Here is a 26524-nt window from a genome sequence, read left to right as displayed (position 1 = left end):
TGAGGGGCTTCCCCTCAAGAGGAAAGATGAAACAAGCCCCTAGATAGATAGCTAGGCATAAAACAACTGGAAAAAGACAGCAATGACAACACAGAGCATAGAGGGTATAAATAGATCTGCAAATGAGCGGGAAAGTGAGAATCAGTTGCAGGCAGTGGGATGGTGGGGTGGTAGGTGGATCTGGGTTAATCAGGAAAGGCTTCCTGGAAGAGGTGGTTATAAATTGGATTCAGAAAGACTGGAGGGAGGAATTCTTCAATGCCACTGTGGAAGTCAGGAGCGGGGCTGGTGCTAATAGTTTGACAGCCCCAGGTCAACTGGTGTTTGGCTGTTGTGGTTGGGGCAGGAGGCAGATGGAGAAGTGGTACCACCTGCCACTCCCGTAGTTCCATTTCTTAAATTGTGTTCTCATTGGATTGAGCCCAAAAGGCATGGGTTCCAAGGTCTGAAACTGCCCTGAGTTTGGTCCAAGGAGGGAGCTTTTTAAAGTATAGGACTGCGTCAATGGAAAGGAGTTTTGCTCTTCATCCATCCCCAAACTGGGCCCCACCCTTTATCCCTACCTTGGGCTTGGACCTGAAGCATGCAGGTTTGGACCAGGGCTGTCAAACCTTTGCCCAAGGGAGAAGAGAGACAGGCCCTGAAGCATCACCCACTTTATCCATCCCTCCAACCAAGTCTGTCTAGGAGGGCCATTGTTCTGACCCAGTAATGCCATTCCTTATGTTCTTATGTGTGAATGACAGGTTGAGTGAGTAGCTTGCCCTAGGTGTGCGGAACAGTTTGAATGAAGGGCTGCAGTTCAGGAAGGGAATGAAGTAGGTGAGACGTGGCAAGTGGGTTTGCAAGACTGGAATGGAGGGTAGGGCTAAGGAGCAGTGGGAGCTGAGAGTGATTCCAGAGAAGGCAATATCAAACCACCGGAGACCTTGAAGAACCCAAATGAGTCACTCACTTCCAAGTCCACAAATCAGCTTTTCAATCAGAGGATTACAAGAGAGACTCCTCTTTAATTGTGGCTTGAGCCTTGGAAATGTGTGGAAGTACACAGCACTGCCTGTGACACGCTACTTCACTGACTTTCTGCTAAGACCAAGAACATCACTTGGCTGTTTGCAACAAAACTGACTGCTAGGGTGGATGTGGGCCAAGGGTCTCCACCTTCATCATTTTCTTGAGCGATGCTATGAAACCACTCCAGCCGTAGAGCTTGTTTTCTTTTGCTTTTTATTAAGGATGCTGCCACATCAAAATTATGTAAAGGGAGTAAAGAATGAAACAGAACCGACAGATCAACAGAGGGAGAGATCAAGAAGCCCGAGGCCAAGTTAGAGGGAAGGGTGGCTTGCCATACATCAAAGAAGGGAAGTTACAGACTGTCCAAATTCATCATCCAGGCGCCGGCCACCAAAGAGCCAGCACCTGGAGGTCCCACAGGAATGGAATGGAAGTGAAAGCGGAGCACTGTCCACATCTAGTTTTCATCTATAAGGTTAGGGCTGAATGCCTATTGTGTGCAGATCACTGTACTAAGCACTAGGGAGAGTACAAAGGAATCAGTATATATAATCTCTGCCCTGAAGGTACTTACAATCTAAAAGGGGAGACTATCTGTAAATACCTTGTAGACAGGAGGAAGTAATACAATATTCATTCATTCATTCAATGTACAGTATGTAATGTGGGGTAGGGTTACAGTTCATTCAATCCATCAGTGGTATTTCTTGAGTACTTACTGAGTGCAAAGCACTGTACCAAGTACTTGGGAGAGGACAAGATGCACAGTCTCTGCCCTCAAGTAGTTTCATCCTAATGGTTGTAATCTTAACGGCTCGCTAAGAATGAGAAGCACCATGGCCTAATGGAAAGAGCACGGGTCTGGAAGCCAAGGAAATTGAGTTCTAATCCTGGCTCTGCCACTTTTCTGCTGTGTGACCTTGGGCAAGTCACTTAATTTCTCTGTGCCTCAGTTCCCTCATCCGCAAAATGGGGATTCAATACCTGTTCTCCCTCCTACTTAGACTGCAAGTCCCATGTGGGACCCAATCTTCTTGTATCCACCCCAGCGCTCAGTACAGTGCTTGACACATAGCGCTTAACAAATACCATAATTATGAAGTCACAATGATCATTATTCACGTTCAAGAACTGAAAGTCATTATGCTAGCATCTTCCGATCCCTGAGTAGCTGGATTTCTACATTTGATATGTAGTCTATAGAGAAGTCATTCCCAGAGCCCATTGATGGCTTTTCATTATTTAATAATTTCAATGCCAAGGATTTAAGGACATTTGCTTACTGAATTTGGTTAGCCTACAAATTTGTTAGTGCTCATCATTTGTCTTCTCTGGAAGTCACTTAGGAGTTTGAGGAGGTGGATTTGCTCTTGCAGGCCACTAGTTTTCCTGAGTTAAATTGGAACATTGCACCTTTGATTGTTTCATTCCATCATAAAATGTTTTTCAAAAATGTAATTTGATTTATCAGAAATGTTGCCTATGGTTAGTGTTCAATAGTTTGAAAATCCTCAATCTAAACCTGAATTTATAAAGGCTATTTTTGCTTCTAGAGCCTTTCCGAGTTTCCACACAGACTAGGCTTCATGGTCCATTTTCTAATTAGATCCTCATAGCATTTTAAAGAGGAATGCCAGAGGAAAACTTCCTTAGATTTAGTCTGGGAAAAGGATGGAAGAAAGCCATTTTGGAAAGAATTAGTGATTGTTTTCACTCAGACCCTGTTGAACAGATGCCCATATTCTCTATATCCTTTATCTTTCAGAAACCAGAGAGGCTTTTATGTTTGTATTAGACCAGCAGAAACTTGAACAATTCCTTAATCCTTAGAGGTCTGTTAGCTAACTTGCACTTTTTCAGGGAGAAGGAACTTTCTGTCTGATAGTCCAACTCTACCTCAATGCTGCTACAACCCCATCTCTCCCAGAGATATCATGCTGGGTGTCATTAATCCCCAGACTTTTTTAATGGTACATATTAGGCGCTTACTATGTGCCAGGCACCGTACTAAGGACTGGGGTAGATACAAGATAATCAGGTGGGACACAGTCTTTGTCCCACATGAGGCTCATAGTCTAAGTAGGAGGAAGGACAGGCATCAAATCTCCATTTTACAGATGTGGAAACTGAGGCACAGAGAAATTGAATGACTTGCCCAAGGCCACACATCAGGCAAGTGGCAGAGCTGGGATTAGAATCCTCTGAGTCTAGGCTTGTGCTCTTTCCAGTAGGCAGGGCTGCTTCTGCTCTGGGAGAGATCGTCTTGGGAAGCCTTTTAAGGATGGAGTAAAACAAAGCCTCAGACAATGCGACATCCCAGTTGAAAACTGGGAGGCAATTACTGAGGATAGACCTGCATGGAACTCTGCATTCAAGAAGGGAGTAGCTGTCTTTGAGCACAGAGAGAGACAAGCAGGCAAAACAGAAAACAGTGCAAAATGCTAAGCACATTAATCCCAGCAAAAAAAAAAGGATGATCTTTTTGTTTATTAATAATAATAATGATGGTATTTGTTAAGCACTTACTATGTGCAAAGCACTGTTCTAAGCACTGGGGGAATACAAGGTGATCAGGTTGTCCCACGTGGGGCTCACAGTCTTCATCCCCATTTTACAGATGAGGTAACTGAGGCTCAGAGAAGTTAAGTGACTTGCCTAATGTCATACAGCAGACATGTGGCGGAGCCCGGATTCCAACCCATGACCTCTGACTCCAAAGCCCATGCTCTTTCCACTGAGCCATGCTGCTTCTCTGCCCAATGTTTGCCCAATGTGGCCGAGTCTGCGGATCCCACATTGACTTTTTCAGCCACACATACGCTCATGGGCAAATTTCACCAGCAGTAGTGTCTTCTTCCAAACCAAAGAACAACTATTATGAATAAATCAAACAATCAAACATATTTATTAAGCACTTCTTGCATGCAGAGCACTATTCTAAGTACTTGGGAGAATATAATATAACAGAGTTGGTAGACATGCTCCATATGTGTATACATCTTGCAAATTCATCCTGTTGCAGACGGAAGTAACCCCAACACCCACAGTAGGGGTCTCACTTTGTCCTAGGGCCAAAACCCCATGGGTCATATTCCATTCCTGTTCTGAATCCTTATAGAATCCTCATCTCATGGAAATAATAGGAAATAATAGTAAAAAAATTTCAATCTGCTCAGTGGATGTTCATTTGCTTCAGTAACTTACTGACTGAATGCAGTAATAGTTATACATGCACAGTAGGTTAACGATAATCCTCTTCTTCTAAGAGACAGACTGTCACATAAGGCCTAGCTAGGCATGGTGTGTTTATGGAGGAAACTTGGCCTGGTGGAAAGAATACTGAGCTAGAAATTAGGAGACCTGGCTTCTCTCTCATCAACTCCCATACCTATTGGTCTCAGGAATTATTTTAGACCATTAACTATTTTCTGAAGCCCCCTGTGTCCCCTCCTCTTAACTACTTTATAACAAAACAGATCCCATCAGATGTGAGCTCCCCAAAGTTCCCCCTTCATCTCCCTAACTTTCTTCCACTCCCACAGCCACTCACATCCTCTCCGGCCATCTCTCCAGAGATCTCCCACCCCATCTGTTTTCAAAATCTTCCCAAAATCTTGCCTCTGACCTTATCCCCCTCACCTCCGTAAAAGCACTTTCTCCCACCATTTTTCCCTTCCTAACTACCTTCTCCAACCTTTTGACACCTTTCCCTCTGCCTTCATACATGCTTGAGTCTCTGTGATACTAAAAACAACAACAAAAAACTTCTCTGGACCTCACTGCACCCTCCAAGCTATCACCCCAACTTTCTGCTCCGATTCCTGTCCAAACTCCTCAAATGGATTGTATAAGCCTGCTGCTTCAACTTCCTCTCCTCTCACCCCCTTATTGACCTAGCATTTATGAACTTATTCATGCCTTCCTCAGCACTCATGTATATATGTGCACTCATTTATTATGACCACTCTAGTCCTACCTCTCTGGCTGTTCTTTCTCAGTGTCTTTTGCTGACTCCTCTTCTGTCTCTCACCTCTTAACTCTGAGCATCTCTCCAGGCTCTATTCTGGTATCCCTACTCTTCTCATTCTATACTCACACCCTCACAGTGCACAGCTGTTCCCATGGCTTCAACTATCACCTCTATGCCCCAAATCTATCTTATTAGCCCCTACCGTTTTCCCTATCTGCAATTTTGCACTTCATCTTCTACTCTACCAAATTCCTTTAGCTAATTTTGCTATCAAAGTTGGCAACACCACCATCCTCCCCGTCTCCTAAGCCAGCAACTTTGTCATTATCCACATCTTCTCGCTCTCTTTCAACTCTCACATTCAGCCTATTACTAAATCCTGTCAGTTTCTCCCCAAACAACCATCACCCTAAGTCCCAGAACTTGTCATATCTAGCTAGACTCCTGTATCTGCCTCCTCATTGGTCTCCCTGCCTGCAGTTGCTCCCCTCATTCATTCATTCAATCGTATTTATTGAGCACTTACTATGTGCAGAGCACTAAACTAAGTGCTTGGAAAAGTACAATACAACAATAAACAGGCAAATTCCCTGCCTACAACTAGCTTACAATCTAGAGGGAGGAGACAGATATCAATACAAATCATGAAATTACAGATAGATAAGTGCTGTGGGGCTGAGAGAGGGGAAGCACAAAGGGGGCAAATCAGGGCGATGCAGAAGGGAGTGGGAGAAGAGGAAAGGGGGGGGGGGGCTAGTCTGGGAAGCCTCTTGGAGGACATGTGCCTCCAATAAGGCTTTGAAGGTGGAGAGAGTAGTTGTCTGTTGGATTTGAGGAGGGAGGGGTTCCAGGCCAGAGGCAGGACCTGGGCCAGGGGTCGGCAGCGAAACAGGCGAGATTGAGGCACATTGAGAAGGTTAGCACTATCTGGTCCATACTTCATTTTTCTGCTCAAACCACTTTTCTACAAGATCAATCTGCGCAGATCTTCCCACTCCTCCAAACCCTTCAGTGGTTACACATTTCTCTCCACATCAGAAACTACTGATTGGCTTTAAGACACTCCATCAACTCAATTTTACCTATTAATCCTCTTCTCCTACTATAGCTCACACTCTTCATTCCAATAAAGCTAACCTATTCACTGCACCTCAATTCTTGTTTCCTCTGCTGCCAATTTCTTACTCACACTCTTCCTCCTGCCTGGAACTCCTTTCGCCATCAAATCTGTGCTACTTCAGTTCTCTTCATCTTCAAATCCCTCAGAATCAATCAATCAATCATATTTATTGAGCACTTCCTGTGTGCAAAGCACTCTACTAAGCACTCGGGAGAGTATAATATAACGATAAAATAGATACAGTCCCTGACCACAATGAGCTAATTACATCTCCTCCACGTAGCTAGCTCCGAATCATTTTTCTCCTCCGAGGGCATATCCTCCCAACTACCATCTCCACACTTGTGCACTAACAACTCCCTGCTGCACTTTTGTACATATTAATTTATAGGGTCTACTGCTTAAGTAATTTTTCCTCTTATCTGTCAATTATTTTGGGTCTGCCTTCTCCATTCAATTGGAAGCTTCTTGTAGGCAGGGATTACTTTTCCTAGACCTATTGTGCTCTCTTGCACCTATTGTACAATGCTCTGCACACGGACTGATTGATTGATTGACTGAAAGAGTTAATAGAGTGGATTCCCTCCTTAGTTCTTGAGACACTCTCAGGAGGTAAGGGTTTTTTTTTTCTTTTCGGTATTTGTTAAGCACTCTCTATGTGCCAGGCAGTGTACTAAGCACTGGTTGGATCCAAGGTAATCAGGTTGGACACAGTCCCTATCCCACATGGGGCTCACAGTCTTAATCCCCATTTGACAGATGGGGTAACTGAGGCACTGAGAAGTGAAGTGACTTGTCTAGGGTCAAACAGCAGACAAGTAGCAGAGTCGGGATTAGAACCTAGGACCTTCTGACCTGAGTTAGCTGCCAGCCAATTAATGGTTCTCTTGCCATGTGAAAGCACTAATGTGCCTCCCAAGGCCCCATCTTTCTCTTGGGGAGAACATAAAGCTGTGATAGTTTTGCTAATAAAAATTGGCATTTTATTCTTATGTGTTTCACCAGTTCACCATGGAGTCTGGAATAAATTCCCTATCCCTATTCCTTCACAGGTGAAATAGTAATAACTTTTCTTTCTCCCTTTGAAGGTTCATACAGCTACATTTGAAAAGAGATTTGAGATCTGCAGAAAAGCCCAAACAAGAGCATTTTCTTGAGGGTCAGTGACAGGATATCTTAGTCCAGCAGGCCAGACAAATTCCCAAAGTGAAAGGTCCCTGGTGGAGGCAATGCTTATGGGATTGCTGTTGTTCCGTGTGACATTATTGGGGCGGAGCTACAAGGGAGGGTTCAACTCTTTCTTCCCCTCTATGAATGAGTCAAAATTATAACTCCAGCTACTAGGCAGCTAACTATCCCAGTGTCCTTTACGTGGGTCTGTCCCTGCAGAAGACAGATGGGGGTTTAGATCAAAATCTCTCCTGAGTATTCTGAATGCAGTCATTGCTTTTATACATTGAAGACCAAACACATTCCCAATCTGCACTGGGTTCCTGAGGTGACTGAGAAGTCTCCTTCTTTGGGCATCTGTAAGAACAAGATATAGAATTCTATCTTCCTGGAATGCTTTCAGGAAACATGGGGTTGGACAAGATGACTTCCGAGCATCTTTTCCCAGCTTCAACCCTTTGTTCTGTGACGTTTGAGTGAGAATGTAAAAAGCCAAGACTGATGAGATAACTACTAGGAAGCACTGAGGTGTGAACTGCTGAGAAAAGAAAAAGGATCAGGTACTTAACTCTGCCACACTGGCCAGCAGTTTTGATGATTAATATTTCCAGTATAACTCTAAGTCTAGGAATGGAGCCATACATTTTAATGGTAAGGCTAATCGATGGAACAACAAAAAACTCCACCTTATAGTACTGTGAGAAGGGATAGGCAATATCTAAATTCAACCAGAAGCTGAAGAGTATTTGGAGAAGAGGAGGATAATTTGCATCTATAGCATTATCTAGGAGCCACTAGGTGCAGGCGTGGGATATAAACAGTTTTCAGTTTCTGTTTATTAATTCACCTAGATGGGACATTTTATTGATCTGAAAATTGAGTGATGAAAGCCGCCTTGTTGTTGAAAAAAACCCATTAGGTCCATAAAAATGTGGTTTGCCCTTCAAAGTTTGCATCTGCTCAGCCATTTCCAAAACTATCCTCTCCTAGCCATCTATATTTTATAGTCCCACCTCCTTCTGCTCCCCAAACAGCAGCCTAAGAGAAAACAAGCATCTGCCCTCAGCGAACCCACTCAACATTGGCCATTCAGGTGTTCCCACTCTTACCTCCATTCCCCTGCACCCTACTTTCTCCACTTCCTCACCAAATACACACATTCACATGAAAGCCAAACAAAAACAGAGTAGAAAGGAAAAGTGCAATTTGCTACATTTCTTTTAGATCTGCTCCCTGATTTGTATAAGGTCCTCATCAGACGTCTTTTAAACCCTGGGCACCTGGGCCAGGTCTTATTTTCAAGCCGGGGCTAAATTTTGGGAAAATATAATAGTCTTTTCCACCATTATTTGTTGCCCAAGTTTCTGATAAGAATCATTTCTTAGACACCTGCATGCCTTAGGAACAGATAAATTAATAATTATGGTATTTGTTGAGTGCTTACTATGTGCCAGGCACTGTACTAAGTGCTGAAAACCTCCAAATGTAACCTCTGAACCTCCAAACGTAAGCCCAGCTCCTCTGAGAGGACCCCAAAACCTTCTGCCAGTGGCAGGATTCCGATGCACAACTTCTATAATACTTGGCTAGAAGGAGTGCTTGGATTAGCCTGCAACACAAAGGCTGGACAAGAAACTAAGAACATAGTTCACTCAGTCAAACAATAAAACGTGCAAAGAATACCATTTGGCAACAAGATGAAAGTCCAGTGCCACCTCTCGATGAAAGAGCCATTTACGTTGATTTTCTTTTTTTATTGAAGCCATTAAAGGTCAGTGTGAAAAATTTTACACTCTTTTTAGCAAATCCCCACAGACGGGCTGATTTTGCTGAGAGTGAAAATTTTCCCACACAGCTCTGGTGTCTTATTCATCTCCTCTCCTTCTTCAAACACAAACAACCACATCTTTATGTGTGACCATGCCATAAATGGAGAGAAAGAGCAGAGGCCTTTTGGGTTGTAATTATGGGCATGAAACACTGTGAGCTATATTACCTGGCCTCTGAAAGGCATTATACAATACGATGAAAGCTATGTAATTTTGCTTCCTATATATACTGGCTTACCAGGTGGAATTTTTGTTTAACAACAAAAGTGAGATAGCAAAAGAAAGCCATTGGACCAGACATGGTTTTCTCCCTCAACAACATACAAGTGTTTTTCCCATTTCCAAATATGAAGTAGGCATATGGTATTTTCTACCAATGATTATTTTGTTTTTATAAACACAAAATAATGGCTAGCTCAGGAGTCTCGCTGCTATGATATCCAACTCCAGGCCTTTTGTAATCTCTGTAATAAATAATATATATTCTCAAAGGGTGGTGTTTGGACACCTGAGTTTTCTGAGGGCCTCTTACACTGAATAACAAAGAAAACAAAGCAAAAAAAAAATCTATTTAAGGTCTATGAATTCTAATTCCTTCGGTGAGGAGGGAACCCAGCAGGCTAGACCAGAAAAGGGAAAAGGAAGGCTATCGAAGTGTGCAGAAAGGAGCTTTAGGGGAGTGGACTCTAAGCCCTGGACTGCTGCCATCCTAGAGGAGGAGAGTGATGCCACTGAAGTCTGTCTTCCTCTTTAGGTTTCTCTTTGCTCACCCCAGAACTACTCTGTCTCCAAACTCCACACACTACTCCTTCTTCCAGCAAGTTGTAGGGGAACCAGGTGACCAAAGTTTAAAATGATCTTTCCAAAACTGAGTTAGAACACCATGCATTCAAAATACACATGCATTAGGAGTGGCGAGGCCTAGTGGAAGGAGCATGGGCCTTGGGAGTCAGAGTTCTAATCCCTGCTCTGCCAGTTGCCTGCTGGGTGACCTTGGGCAAGTCACTTAACTTCTCTGTGCCTTAGTTTCTTCATCCCTGTGCCCAACCTGATTAACTTGTATCTACCCCAGCACTTAGAACAGTGCTTGCCACATAGTAAGCACTGAAATAATATAATACTAACAATAACAATAGTAATATAATAATAATATTAAACACTTGATTAAAAAAGAAATTCAGAAGATGTGGACAAGCAGGGAAAGGTTCTGAAAATCTGCAAAATAGGCGTGGCATTTAAAACTTTTAAAACTATAGGAATAAACATGGGAATAGGGACAACTCAAGACTAATATGGATATTCATTCATTCACTCAATCATATTTATTGAGCGCTTACTGTGTGCAGAGCACTGTACTAAGCACTTGGGAAGTACAAGTCAGCACATATAGAGACGGTCCCTACCCAACAACGGGCTCACAGTCTAGAATGGGGAGACACACAACAAAACAAAACGTGTGGACAGGTGTCAAGTCATCAGAACAAATAGAAATAAAGCTAGATGCACATCATTAACACAATAATATATAAGAAGGATATATAAAATGGACTGTATTGAGCCACTAAGAGAGTAGGATAGTGAGTTCAACACTGTTTAAACACTTTATGGTGTTAAGGTCTGGGAGAATTCAGATGTTAATAATCATTATGGAGGAGATTTTAAAAACACAGTGCACATTCATATTCATTCTCCTTGCTGACCTCCCAGCCACCTGTCTCTCTCCACTCTAGTCCATACTTCACTCTGCTGCCCGAATCATTTTTCTACAAAAACGTTCAGGACATGTCACCCCATTCTTCAAAAACCACCAGTGGTTGCCCATCCACCTCCTTATCAAACAAAAACTCCTCACCATTGGCTTTAAAGCAGTCCATCACCTTACCCCCTCTTATCTCACCTCACTTCTCTCCTTCTACAACCCAGGCCACACACTTGGCTCAATCAATCAATCAATCGTATTTATTGAGCGCTTACTGTGTGCAGAGCACTGTACTAAGCACTTGGGAAGTACAAGTTGGCAAGTTGGCTCCGCTAGTGCTAACCATCTTACTGTGACTCGATCTCACCTATCTCGCTGCTGACCCCTAGCTCATGTCCTGCCTCTGGCCTGGAACACCCTCCCTCCTCAAATACGACAGACAGTTGCTCTCCTCCCCTTTCAAAGCATTATTGTAGGCACATCTCCTCCAAGAGGCCTTCCCAGACTAAGCCCTTCTTTTCCTCATCTCCCACTCCCTTCTGCGTCACCCTAACTTGCTCCCTTTGCTCTTCCCCGTTCCCAGCCCCATGGCACTTATGTACATTAGAGAAGCAGCGTGGCTCAGTGGAAAGAGCCCGGGCTTTGGAGTCAGAAGTCATGGGTTTGAATCCCGGCTCCGCCACATGTCTGCTGTGTGACCTTGGGCAAGTCACTTAACTTCTCTGAGCCTCAGTTACCTCATCTGTAAAATGGGGATTAAGACTGTGAGCCCCACATGGGACAACCTGATCACTTTGTATCCCCCCCAGCGCTTAGAACAGTGCTTTGTACATAGTAAGCGCCTAACAAATGCCAACATTATTATTATTATTATTATTATTATTCATTGTATTTATTTGTATCGATGTCTGTCTCCACGCCTCTAGACTGTAAGCTCGTTGTGGGCAGGGAATGTCACTCTTTATTGTTGTATTGTACTTTCCCAAGTGCTTAGTTCAGTGTGCTGCACACAGTAAGTGCTCAATAAATATGATTGAATGAATGAATGAATGAATATTCAGCTACAATTACAACTTCCCCTTAATCTATCTCTCATTATTGCAAGGCCAAGGCCAAGGACAAAGATGAGTCATTACTGAATGCTAATCATGGAAATTAATAGTAGTGGAAAAGGGACACTCCACAGTGGAGGTAATAGACAGTAATGAGAAGCAACATGGCCTAGTGGAATGAACCTAGGCCTAGGAGTCAGAGGACCTGAGTTTGAATCCTGCCTCTGCTACTTCTCTGATGTGTGATTTGGGGCAAGTCACTTCACTTCTCTGTGCCTCCATTTTCTCATCTGAAAAATGAGAATTAAATCCTACTCCCTCCTACCTAAACTGTCAGCTCCATATGGGACAGGGACTGTGTCCAATCTGATTACCCCAATGCTTAATACAGTGTTTGGCACAGACCAAGTGCTTAACTAATACTATTATTATTGTTACTATTCTTATTATTAATGCTTAGCAACAGACTGCAGTTCTTAGCATTTTGGTACTAAGTTCTTAATTATTTACGGCTTCACTCACTTCTTCCTTCCTGATTGGGTCTACATGCGTATATGCTCCCACCCCAAAATATTTTTGTTTTCTCACTGGGCTCTAGGCATATCTGGGCATGTCTGGATGTTCTGGGCATGTCACCACCCCCTCCTCAAAAATCTTCAGTGGTTGCCTATCAATCTCCGTATCAAACAAAAACTCCTCACTATTGGCTTAAAAGCTCTCTATCACCTTGCCCCCTCTTACCTCACCTCCCTTCTCTCCTTCTCCATCCCAGCTGGAACACTCCACTCCTCTGGTGCTAACCTTCTCACTGGGCCTTGTTCTTGCCTGTTCCCCTGTCGACCTCGGGCCCACATCCTACCTCTGGCCTGGAACGCCCTCCCTCCTTAAATCCTCCAATCGCACTTTTCCCCTTCAAAGCCCTACTGAAGGCTCACCTCCTCCAAGAGGCCTTCCCAGACTAAGCCCCCCCTTTCCTCTGCTCTCCCTCCCCTCCGCATCACCTCAACTCGCTCCCTTTGCTCTACCCCCTCTCCCTGCCCCACAGCACTTGTGTATATATGTACATATCTATAATTCTATTCATTTATATTAATGCCTGTTTATTTGTTTTGATGTGCATATATCTATAATTCTATTTATGTAGATGCCTGTTTACTTGTTTTGATGTCTGTCTCCTGCCTTCTAGACTGTAAGCCCAGTGTGGGCGGGGATTGTCTCTATTGATGAATTGCACTTTCCAGTCAGTACAGTGCTCTGCACACAGTAAGTATTCAATAAATATGACTGAATGATGAATGAATGAATATATAAGCTACACATTAGTGTTCTGAATGACTACACTTAGAGTACCACTTCTGTGTTTATATGACACCCACTGGATTGTTAGCCCTTATGAAAATATTTAATACCACGAGGTGATTTGGGTCTGATAACTATTAAACAAATTAGACTTCCCTAAAAAGTTCACCAAGATTCTGTAGAGCTGTCCTTCGGGTTCAAGAGGATACGTTGGCCTATGCATATTTTTATGGGACTATAGAAATCCCTATATGCCAGGGAGTTGGCATTCAATAATAATCAAAGCAGGGAGATTGGCGAATGCCCAGAAGGAACTATCAGAACTTCAAGAGCAGCAGGCCCAAGCAGCCATAAGAAGAGTGTTCTGCACATAGTAAGGGCTCAGTAAATACCATTGATTGACTGAGAAACAGAGAGGTAGCCCCAACAAAGGGGAGAGGAAAGGCCACATCTACTGGCGTCTCTGAAGAAGAGCAATGCATAAATCCCCAGTGGTATTGAGCAAGTGCAGTGTCAGAGTTTGTGATTGATATGTCTGTACTGAGAGCCTGAAAACAATGAAATTGAACTGAAGTACTCTTAATTCTCTGCTTCTTTAGGCCCCAAATTGTAATGGAAAAAAAAAAAAAAAACTTTAACAAGACCCCTCCAGCTCTGACAGGGGAAAGGAAGTCTCTTTACTTCTCTTTGTGTTTGCCTGGGAAAAGCAGGAAGAAGCAGGAAGCAGGAAACAGGAAGCAGAAAGAGGAAGAAGTAGAAAGAAGCAAGGACAAACAGTGTGTCAGGACAGCACAAACTGTGACAGAGAAGTGCAAGGTAAAAGTTTTCTCCAAAGGCCCTCATATTCAGTGTTTTAGAAAGTATGACAGAACTGTGGTGTACTGACCTTTACGATGAGGTAAAAGTCTGACTCTTTCACCAGATACTGGCCCAAATTAGAGCAGTCTGCCAACTCTTTCTAACTTGTAGTACTAAAACATAATTTTGCTTCTTTAATCATCCAGAGGCCTAGGCCTATGGCATGCTTTCCTAAGTCCCTAGAGCATAATCAACTATTAAGTGGTTCATCCAAAGGGGAGATTATCCTAGATCTAGTGCTAATAGGCTTGTTGCTGAAAAAAGCAATAGATAAGAATCAGTGGCCTGTCTGAAAGAATAAATTGTTCCACAGTGAGCCTCGTTGCTGTATTTCTGGCCGTTTTGGAAGTGCAGGAGACAGCCTAAGAACCTTTCACAGATAAAGCAGCCTAGATATCAGCTGAGGGGTCCACTATGCCAGGGCATCTGGCTCTGGGGTCCGCCAAAGCAGCCAGCAGAATAATAATAATAATGATATATGTTAAGTGCTTACTATGTGTCAAGTACCATTCTAAGTGCTGGGGTAGACACAAGCTAATCATGTTGGACACAGTCCCTGTCTCCTATAGGGCGCACAGTCTTAATCCCCATTGTACAGATGAGGTAACTGAGGCCTGGAGAAGTGAAATGACTTGCCCAAGGTCATACATCAGACAAGTGGTGGAGTGGAATTAGAACCCAGGTCCTTCTGACCCTCAGGCCCATGCTCTATCCACTAGGCCAGGCCCATCCCCTTCAGGAGGAAGGGGCGGGCATTATCGGGACCATAGGGCTTGAGCTGAGGACTTGGGTGACTCTCTCCCAAAGCATCTATTATTGCAGCAGAGGAAACTCCTCCCTCTTCCATCCTCTCTCTCTCTCTCTCTCTCTCTCTCTCTCTCTCTCTCTCTCTCTCTCTCACACACACACACACACACACACACACACACACACACTCATGAATGGAAGGAAGGCAGCAGCATATCTTCACAACAACCTTTATAATGTCGGAAAGGCGGTAACAGTTGTTTTCTCAGGACTCTGGTCTGAAGCAGTGAGGTGTCCGAAGTCTGTGCAGTAGTGTCCCAATTATCGCATCTGAAACTTTTCAGTTGTTCAATTTTATCCATTTTCCCTATTCTGTTTCATTTTAATTATTAACTTTTCCCTGGGTATTGGTCTTCTCGCTCTCTCCACTTTAGATGGTAAGCCTCATGCAGGACAGGGAACCGTGTCCTATCTGATGATCTCATATGTACTCCAGAAGGGAACACATTATAAGTATTTAATAAATACCTGGGACTATTGACTATTTTTCTAATGGTATTTGTTATGTACTTACTATGTATCAGACACTGTAAGTTAATCAGGTTAGATAGAGTCCATGTCCCATATGAGGCTCACAGTTAATCTCCATTTACAGATAAGGGAACTGAGGCACCAGAAAGTAAAGTGATTTGCCCAAGGTCACACAGCAGATAAGTGGTGGAGTTGGGATTGTAACTAGGTCCTCTGACTCCCAGGCTTGTGCTTTCGTCACTAGAACACCCTGCTTCTCTTCTATCTGTGGTTATTTAGGCCATCAAATTTCAAACACCCACTTTTCAATTATCTATTCTGCGAAGACATAGCTGCTGCTACTCAAAGAAGCTTCCTTTCCTCTTCTCCCACTCCATTCTGCGTCACCCTGGCCTGTTCCCTTAATTCATCCCCCCCGCCCTACCAGCCCCACAGCACTTAGGTACACACCTGTAATTTATTTATTTATTTTAATGTCTCTCTCCCCCTCGACTCTGAGCTCACTGTGGGCAGGGAGTGTGTCTGTTTATTGTTATTTTGTCCTCTCCCAAGCACTTAGTACAGTGCTCTGCACACAGTAAGCACTCAATAGGTATGATTGAATGAATTAATGAATAATACAACGGAGTGGGAAGACAAATGCCCTGCCCACAACAAGCATATTTTCAACATATTAATTTACACTAATTTATTTGCTTATTCTTACAAATATCAGCAACCAATAGCCATAGAATCATTTCTTTATTCCTTTACAATTATTTGTGAGTGGCTTGTGTCTGTCAGTCTTTCCCATTATATTACAACCTTCTTGAGGGCAAGGGCTATGTTTCTTACTCAATTATATTCTCCCAGTGCTTAGCACAGTGTTCTATGCACATTAGGGACTCAATAAATACTAAATGCTTGCACACAGTAAGTGCTCAATAAATAAGATTGAATGAATGAATGAATGAAAAGTGCAGTACAGGTAGTGACAGAGAGGAGGAGAAGTAGGAGGTGGAGAAGCAGCATGGTCTAGTGGATAGATCACCGGCCGGGAGTCAGAAGGACCTGGGTTCTAATCCTGGTTCTGCCACTTGTCTGCTGTGTGACCCTGTGCAAGTCATTTAACTTCTCTCTGCTTCAGTTACCTAATCTGTAAAATGGGGATTATAATAAATAATAATAATAATGATGGTATTTGTTAAGTGCTTACTATGTGCCAAGCACTGTAATAAAGGACCTAGTAGTCAAGAAATACGCCGAAGATTAATGTTAGGAAGACTTGCTATGAGGAGCCTGGAAAAAGTCATAAAACGTGCTGATGTAACAATTGACACAAAAATACAAATTGTCAATTCTGTGGTGTTTCCAGTGACAATGTATGGATTGAAAAGCTGGACAGTGAAAAAACGGGATAGAAAAAGCATAGATTCTTTTGAAATGTAGTGTTGGAGAAAGCTTTTGCCAATACCATGGACCGCCGGAAAACAAACAAATGGATTTTAGAGCAAATTAAGCCAAAGTGGTCTTTGGAAGGCCAAATGACTCGACTTAGATTAGCATATTTTGGACACATAATCAGGAGGACTAATTCTCTGGAGAAGACAGTAATGCTAGGAAAAGTCCAGGGAAAACGTGGAAGAGGCAGAGCAACAGCTAAATGGATAGAGACCATAACAATGATAACGGAAGAACCGTTAGAAAGGTTACAGATTGTGGCAGAAGACAGGATGTTCTGGAGAAAATATATCCATAGAGTCGCTATGAATCGGAAACGACTCAATGGCACTTGATAATAATAATGAAATGGGGATTAAGACTGTGAACACAATGCAGGACAGGGACTGTGCCCAACCTGATTAGCTTGTACCTACCCCAGCATTTAGAACAGTGCTTGACACATAGTAAGCACTTAACAAATACCATCATCATCAAAAGGAGGGACAGGAGGGAAAGGAGGAGGAGGAGGAACAAGAGGAGGACTAAAGGGCTTGGATCATCTCTGCCTGGCTGATCTCACCCTGAATAAAAGAGACTGGAGTGTTCTCTGCAGCTACTGACTATTTTCCATCTTTGTTGACCATTAGAAACATAAACTACTGAAATTAATTTTCACTGTTCCCCCCAGGAGGTAAGTTATTAACATTCCCAGGTAGATAAGCAATTTAGTTTTCCTAGGGTTGGAAAAACCCAGCTCACCCTCTTTACTCTGCCTAAATCATCATCTCCCCACCTGCCCCCAACACACACACAACTTGCCCATTTTCTTTGGTTCATACCTTTGCCCCCACCCAAATGCCCTCCCTTTCATCAATTAATTTAAAACTTGCCTAGAAACATATCACCCAAATGAAGCTTTCCCAAGATTAATCCCTCCAGACCTAGCTTTCTCTTCCTACCCAAGCATTTATGTATGTTGCTATAAATTTTGCATACAGACACAAATATATATATATATATATATATATATATATATATATATATCTTATATGTTTGCTTATTTAGATATTCCATTGGATGTTCTAGTTGTTTTTTTCTCTTATTTCTCCCCTGTAGATTGTAGGTTCCCAGACGGGCAGCAACCATGTTCCTCTTTTATGATTATCCTTAGGTCCATAACAGTGCTCTGCACAAAGCAGACTCTAAATGATCATGAGTTAGTAGTAAAGCCAGGAAAACTAAACAGTTCCCAGTTTAATAACTCCTTCCAAGTTCCCAGACAGCCATTTTTCTTTCTGGATTTTCCTACTTCCTGTCTACCCCATCTCCTTCGCATCATTCAATCCCTTTACTTCATGGTCTAAAATTAAACCCAAGGGTTCATGGGCAAACAAATACTAAATTTTAATGCTCTCCTTTCCTTTTCTTGTTTATTTTTCTTCCTGGTGGAGTTTTAAACCCCTCCAGCAGTTGCCACATGATGTAGACCTGCAGTTTCTAGAAATAAAAACACAGTCTAAAAGTTTATGGATATTTTTGCAGACACAAAGTGATCAAAAGGGGCATTGAAAAAGAAACAATGAAAGTTATTAAAGAGAAAGTTATTAAGTTTGGCCTTTAGGTCTTCAACAAAACATTTACTAGGAGTTGATCTTATTTGAAGACAAAGTTGTCTATACTAGTTATAGGCTGTGGAGAAAAACATTTGTGAGATACAGTTACAGTCTCTTGTCTTATTGTCTTGCAAGTAGATTGTAGGTTCACTGGGAACGATCCTTAGGGAGACAGAGAGATAGTTAATAATAATAATAATAATAATAATAATAATAGCATTTGTTAAGTGCTTACTATGTGCAAAGCACTGTTCTAAGTGCTGGGGAGGTTACAAGGTGATCAGGTTGTCCCACGGGGTGGCTCGCAGTTTTAATCCCCATTTTACAGATGAGGGAACTGAGGCCCAGAGAAGTGAAGTGACTTGCCCCAAGTCACCCAGCTGACAGTTGGTGGAACGGGATTTGAACCCGTGACCTCCGACTCCAAAGCCCAGGCTCTTTCCACTGAGCCACGCTGCTTCTCTAGGAAAGGAGGCGGGGGGGGGTCTCTTGGTTGGGACAGGATGGCATTAAGTCCTTACCGTGTGGTAGACACTGCACTAAATGCTGGGGGTAGATAAAAGCTAATTCATTCATTCATTCAATCGTATTTATTGAGCGCTCACTGTGTGCAGAGCATTGTACCAAGCGCTTGGGAAGTCCAAGTTGGAAACATATAGAGACGGTCCCTACCCAACAGCGGGCTCACAGTCTAGAAGGGGGAGACAGAGAACAAAACAAAACATATTAACAAAATAAAATAAGTAGAATAAATATGTACAAGTAAAATAAATAGGGTAATAAATACGTACAAACATATATTCATATCTACAGGCTAAGCATATGCATTATTATATATTATATCATATTAAGAATAAATAATATATAATATTAATATATTAATAAAATATATTAATATATTATATAATAATATATTATATATAAGCGCTTAGTACAGTGCTCTGCACACAGTAAGCACTCAATAAATACGATTGATTGATATATACAGGTGCTGTGGGAAAATCAGGTGGGGCACAGTCCCCGTCCCACATGGGGCTCACCATGTTCATCCCCATTTGACAGACGAGGCAACTGAGGAGCAGAGACGGGAAGTGACCTGCCCAGGGCCACACAGGGGACAAGTGGCAGAGCCGGGATGAGAACCGGGGTCCTTGTGGCTCTCAGGCCGGGGCTCTATCCGCTAGGCCTCGCCGCTTTTCCGGTTCTGACCCGGGCCCAAAGACGGGCCAGTCCAGAAGGATATACCTTCTGGATTATTAACCAGAAGTTAATACCTCAGAAGAGAAAGTTTGTCTGACTTGCAGAGGACTCTGACCAGTTTTTCTCTAAGGCCTCAGGGGATTGGAGCAGAACAAGACAGAATTTGATGGAGCAAAAAGAACAACTTAATTGGGTGATCAAACAGCAGCGTTTTTGAAAAAAGGAATAGAGGAATGGATATCTCTGATGGTTTCAGTCATTCACTTGCTTGGAAGTGATCCTGGCTCAGCTGATTTCTTAAGGTGCCTTCCAGCTCAATGAGGCTTCTGTTTTTCCCTGGGGCAGGTAAGGTGAACTGTGGGATACATGCCTAGAAACGGCAGCCCATGGGAGAAATGAAGAGAATTGTTTCCTATTGTACACCCAGCACAAGGTTCCAGGATTTGTTCACTGCTCAAGAATCAGATCCTAGAGGAAGGATGGCCACAGACCTTGAGGGAGGAATGATGGGGTGGGGAGTGGGTGAAGGCAGTGACAAGAACATGTAAAAACTCATTCAGTTGTATTTGCTAATGTGGACAGCAAAGACCACAGTGCTTACCTGGGCTGCCAAGTGTTTAATTATGATGCTCTGGTGGTAGGAGTAGTAATAATAATAATTGTGGTATGTGTTAAGCGCTTATTGTGTGCCAGGCACTGGGGTGGGTACAAGTAAATCGGGTTGGACACAGTCCCTGTCTTATGTGGGGCTCACAGTCTCAATCTCCATTTCACAGATGAGGTAACTGAAGCACAGAGAAGGGAAGTGACTTGCCCAAGGTCATACAGCAGTGGTGGTGGTAGTAGTAAGAGTATTTATTAAGTGCTGTGCAGAGCACTGTGCTAAGCACAGGTGAGAATTAGACACATTCCCTGTCCTTCAGGGAGCTCAAAATTATAAGTCGGGAGAAGGGACTGGAGACAGGCACACAGCAACAGCATTCTGCCGTGGTAACTGTGGTCATAAATGGATCTCACGTATAAAATCCCCTGCGGGTGATTTTCAGTGTGTCGCCCTCCGCCCCCCGCCACCCCAGCCCAACTCTTTGCTCATTGCACTTCTGTGCCCAGCAGGAAAGTGATTGGCAAATATGAAAGAGAGTGATAGTCATGTCAGACTGTAAGCTCCTTGAAGGCAGGGGACCATGTCTGCAAACTCTGTTATATTGTGCTCTCCCAAGTGCGTAGTGCAGTGCTCGGTACAGAGTAAACACTCAATGAATACCACTGATTGATTGATTGGCACCGCACAAACACTTAACCACTATCATCAATTTCTTCAGGAAGATTCTCATTCCTAAAGCCTTAGGACTGAGGTCCATCAGTCATTCTTGATGGGAGACTCCATCATCTCTTTAGTATTAAATAGAGTTCCACAGGCTTGAAATGATTAATGCACTACCAAAGATGCTTAACTTTCAACCGGGAGAAGTTGAGGTACTAGGGAAATTTTCCAGCTTTGGACCCCTTGTTTTTTTTTTTTATCTAAAGACTTGTAATAGGCTACTGCTGGCTAAGTATTCTGAAGACATAGACATTAAGGGAACCAGTAGCGAACAGGAGGGAAATAATAATAATATAATAATCATAATTTTGCTATTTGTTAAGCACTTACTATGTGCCAAGCACTGTACTAAGCGTAGAGGTAGATACAAGATAATCAGGTCCTACATGGGGTTCACATTCAAAGGAGGAGGGAGCACAGGAATTGAATCCCCATTTTGCAGATGAAGGAACTGAGGCACAGAGAAGTCAAGTGACATGCCCAGGGTCCCACAGCAGGTAAGTGGTGGAGGTGGAATTAGAACCCAGATCCTTTGACTCCCAGGCCCATGCTCTTTCCATTAGATCATGCTGGAGTTGGTTTCTGTAAACAAAGGTAAAAACAAATTTCAACCACCTTCTCCAAAAGTGAACTGAACAATATATCAAAGTCTAACCTTTGTTGTTTTTATAGGGCTCTATCATGCCAATGGACAGTTTTAATGAGCAAAACATTTGGAAAAAAAGGGAAACATATCCACTTAGCTCTACACTCAGAAACTGGGTGACCATGTTTGCAATGTTAGGGCTATAAGACCAAGATTTGTGATGTAGACCCAATTACCAATAAGACACTATTAATAAATTCCCTTGGTGGTGATTCAGATTTGCGTCAACTTCTTATTGGGAGTGTGGGGATGAGAAAGGGCCAGGGATTTTTGTGAGGGATGAGGACTGGGAGGGGCCAGGCTTCAAAGAGCTAACAGGCCTGAAAGCCACCATTTTGAGTCTTTTCAGCCCTGACTGAAAACTCAGATCTTGTCAGAAATCTGGAATGAGCAAATCTGGGAGTCCAGGTCAAAAAGCTGTGGGATCCATCATCCCCTTTGCCCCAATGGATTGGGCAGCCATGGCTACAGATACAGGGGCTTCCATCCTGGGGCACCAAACTACAGACAGTCAGGAGGGAAAACCTCCTTTTAGACTGTGAGCCCACTGTTGGGTAGGGACTGTCTCTATATGTTGCCAATTTGTACTTCCCAAGCGCTTAGTACAGTGCTCTGCACATAGTAAGCGCTCAATAAATACGATTGATGAAGAAAACCTGAAAGGATTTCCTTAACAATTCTTTAGTGGTTCCTATTCCCTGTAGTCGTTCTAGCCAAGTGAGGCTAATTTAATGCATGCATACTCAGATGCTCATGCACATATGCGCATGTGCGCATGTGCGCGTGCGCGCACACACACACACACACACACACACACAAATGCCTTTATCCTGAGGAAAAGTATCTACTGATTGAATATTGTGTGGGCACCACACAAGCACCCTGATATTCAGCTCCTATTGTCTTCATCCAGTGTAAATGGTCCTGAGCCTTTCTCTTGAGACCCCCCCTACACCGTCCAATTAGAATTAATATCTTTCCCTCTGCTGGGATCCAGCAGCATATTTTTGGGCTGTTAGCTTCTTTATGACACCCCCAGTTGCTGGTCAACATTTCTTCTCATAGCTTCAAGCATCCTTCCCCTCTCAGGTCTCTGAGCTGCTCATCATGTGAGCTTCACACTGCTTTCAGGAGGAAAACCATAACCCTGGTGAGGTCCCAGAAAAAAGTCAGTCTGCCTCTCCCAAGCACACCCCAAAGCACACCCATCCTGAGTGTGAACAGCCTACTAAAGTCTTCTGCAGCTGTTTCAGAGCTGTAGAATTAGTAAATGGTATATCATTACCTAATTGAATGGTCACATTTTGTTTAAAAGAGAAACAGTGGAAAGATGGACGGCGCCCATTTTGGGTCAATTACTGGTAAGGGTAGCAATTTTTGGCCAAGTCTTTTGCAATCATTCACTAATTAAGTTGCCCAGTACCCATGGAAAGTAGGAAAGTATTGATTCTATTTTTACACTTCACCTGAGACACTGAGGCAGAAAGGAATAATGATATTCCTATGACTTTAGAAAGGGTGAGTGACAGAGATGGCGGCTCCCTTCCAACAATCCATTCTCCTTTTCTACAGGACAACTCCTAAGGAATTTTGAGGTTTTAAGAGTATGATCAGAAAATGAGGGCAGCCCTGCAGTCCAAATTGGCTTTTATTTCCAGTGACTTGCGTACCTCTGTGTGATGGTACCTAATACAATCAGGGCAGGAGCTCTCACTGTTCCTGGTTAGTTCTGTAACATACTAAGCAAATACCTGTATTATTATTAAAAGCATTTATTGGGTGCTTACTCTGTGAAGAGCACTGTACTACACACTTGGAAGAGTACAATATAGTTAGTAGACATGATCCCTGCCATCAAGAATCTTACAATCTAGTGGGGGAGGGAGGGAATAAAATGAATTACAGGGTAGGGAGAATCAACAGATTTTAAAGATATATATGTACATAAGTACTACTGGGGAAGGGTGTGTGTGTGGGTGTGTGTGTGGGTGTGGGTGTGTGAGTGTGTGCGCGCGCGTGTGTGTGTGTGTGTGTGTGTGTGTGTGTGTGTGTGTGTGTGTGTGAAAACCCCAGTGCTTAGGGCCTAGAAGTGCTGAAGTAGTGGCAGTGGGAGTGGAAATAAGTGGGGAGATGAGAGATTAATCAGGGAAGGAATATGCCAACATTGAGGTCTTTCTTCAAGTGGTTTTGAAAAAAAATTCACACCAGTGGCAAAAGTCTGTCAAGCTTATAATAATAATAATGATTGTGGTGTTTGTTAAACATTTACTGTGTGCCAGGCACTGTGCTAAGCACTGGGGTGGATACAAGCAAACTGGGTTGGACACAGTCCCTGTCCCACATAATGATAATCATAATGGTATTTATTAGGCATGTGGGGCTCACAATCTCAATTCCCATTTTACAGACGAGGTAACTCAGGCCCAGAGAAGTGAAGTGACTTGCCCAAGGTCACATAGCAGACATGTGGCGGAGCCTGGATTAGAACCCTTGACCTGCTGACTCCCAGGCCTGTGCTCTATCCACTATGCCATGCCCTTCTCAAAAAATCCTAATCCACTCAACGGCGGCAGGATTCAAACCTGCACTCTTCTGAGCCGAAGTCAGATGCCTTATCCATGAGGCCACATGGCCGTCCACAACCTTCTTTCTCCCAGGTCCGTGCAGCCCGTAGGCCATGCTGCTTCTCACTAGGCCATGGATGAAAATGACTAATTTGAAGGAGTATTTAGTAAGTGGTATAAAATAAAGTTAAGTTCACATCATGCCTATCCACTGACAGCCAATTCAGGGTGTGTTTGACACTCCACTTAAGAGTTTTGATTTAATTTGATGCACCATTATATTTTTCATTGACTCAGAGCAATCAATCAATCAGTGGCAATTATTGAGAGCTTTCTGTGTGCAGAGCACTGTATTAAGTGCCCAGGAGAGTACAATACAATAGAGGTGGCAGACACATTCTCTGCCCACAATGAGCTTACAGTCTAGAGGACTAAAGTGCTTAGTATAATAATGTTGGTATTTGTTAAGCGCTTACTATGTGCCAAGCACTGTTCTAAGCGCTGGGGTAGATACAAGGTAACCAAATTGTCCCACATGGGGCTTACAGTCTTCACCCCCATTTTACAGATGAGGGAACTGAGGCCCAGAGAAGTGAAGTGACTTGCCCAAGGTCACACAGCAGACATGTGGTGGAGCCGGGATTTGAACCCATGACCTCTGACTCCAAAGCCCGGGCTCTTTCCACTGAGCCACGCTGCTTCCCTAAGCCTGGCACACAGTAAGTGCTTAACAAATACCATAAAAAAAGAGTGAAAAATCCCCCAAAGCCCAAGGAATGGATACTGATTAACAGAGATGAACTTTTCTTCCTTTCCCTGCTAAACAACCCAGTGGCTTCTTTGCATGTTACATTAGATGTTTAATGACCATCAGCGTGGCTCAGTGGAAAGAGCCCGGGCTTGGGAGTCAGAGGTCATGGGTTCTAATCCCAACTCTGCCACCTGTCAGCTGTGTGACTTTGGGCAAGTCACTTCACTTCTCTGTGCCTCAGTTTCCTCATCTGTAAAATGGGGATTAAGACTGTGAGCCCCACGTGGGACAACCTTGAATCCCCCCCAGTGCTTAGAACAGTGCTTGGCACACAGTAAGCACTTAACAAATACCAACATTATTATTATTATTATTATCATCTTTCAAAAGAGAATTTATCGGTACCCACCCAATTCATTTCACTCAGCAGTCAGTCCATTGGAATTTTTTTGTGTGAAGACAGGATTAAATTCAGGCAGTCTCTCTTCTATGGATCAAGTAGCAAGTAGGCAATCTATTGTGCCACCTAGATCACCGGAACTATACACTGATTTAAAACCACTGCCCTGCAGAATGTGTTCCTCTCATGCATGTCAGGGCAGCTGCCCAGAGTCGGCAATAAAATGGGCAATTATCATTTTTTTGTAGCAGCTTTCTCTACCTCCAGAGGTTTCCTTTTCAATTCCATATTTTTAAACTTTTTTTTTCTGGGTGTGTACAAATCACCCTTTGAAGCTTCATTACCCAGGGATGAAGGAAATTTTACTGCCTTGAAAATGTTTGGCAGGATACACCCTGGAAAAAAAAAAACTAAATAAAAAAGCATTATATAGCCAAGAAAAAGTAAAGGAATTTACCACAGCCTATTCCAGAGACTGCTGGGGTTGGAAAGAGGGAGAGAGATCTTTTGATTTTTTACTTCCAAGAATGGATGATTGAAGAACCATGAGTGACTCTCTTCAAAGTTAATAATGCTAGTCACACTGCTAGATGAAGCCTGTTTCTCTGCCAAGCCGCAGAAGAAAGCAAGAAACCACTGAAAATCCCACGCACATCACCCTCATCCCTTGGACCCTGGAACATAGCATCTCCATCATAAGATGTTTTGCATCCCCATAGCACTCCCCGGACCCCTTCTCTCAAGAAGTCTTCCAAGTCAATAGACTAAGTGTAAATCGGGTGTTGGTTTTGGGGAGCCAAAATAAGGAGAGGAAAATTGAGGCAGAAAAAAAAGTTAACCAAGCAGTCCTATTTGTGAGCTTCTTCATAATGTTAATTTGAGAAAAGCAAGGGAGGTTTTGCTTTTTGTTACAATTCAACAGCCCCTCAGATTGTAAAAAATGAATGTCTTTCTTCATGATTGGGAGAAAACTGAAATGAATGTTTTTTGGCCAGCCTCCAGTAATGAATTGTAAGCGACTCATAATGACAATATACCTTTTCAAATAACAGGTAAGCTTCATTGGACACAGGAGTGAAGACTTCCTTGGATGTGGGTGGGGGTTCTTTTGGCAAAAGGGCCATGGGCTTCAAGTTTTTCCACCAACCTACTGACCACACGTGATATATCTGCTCTCCATAACCGCTGCTTCCCAACCCTTGCTTTTCCTTCCTCTCAAATGTTATTTGACTCCCGCCTCCTTCTCCTCACTTAAGCTGTTGCTCCAGCTTGGAATTCCCTCTCTCCACTGTTCTCCCCATATTCAAAGACC

The sequence above is a fragment of the Tachyglossus aculeatus genome, chromosome X4 (assembly GCF_015852505.1).
Source record: "Tachyglossus aculeatus isolate mTacAcu1 chromosome X4, mTacAcu1.pri, whole genome shotgun sequence".
Taxonomy (NCBI): domain Eukaryota; kingdom Metazoa; phylum Chordata; class Mammalia; order Monotremata; family Tachyglossidae; genus Tachyglossus; species Tachyglossus aculeatus.
Note: the sequence above shows the minus strand (reverse complement) of the source record.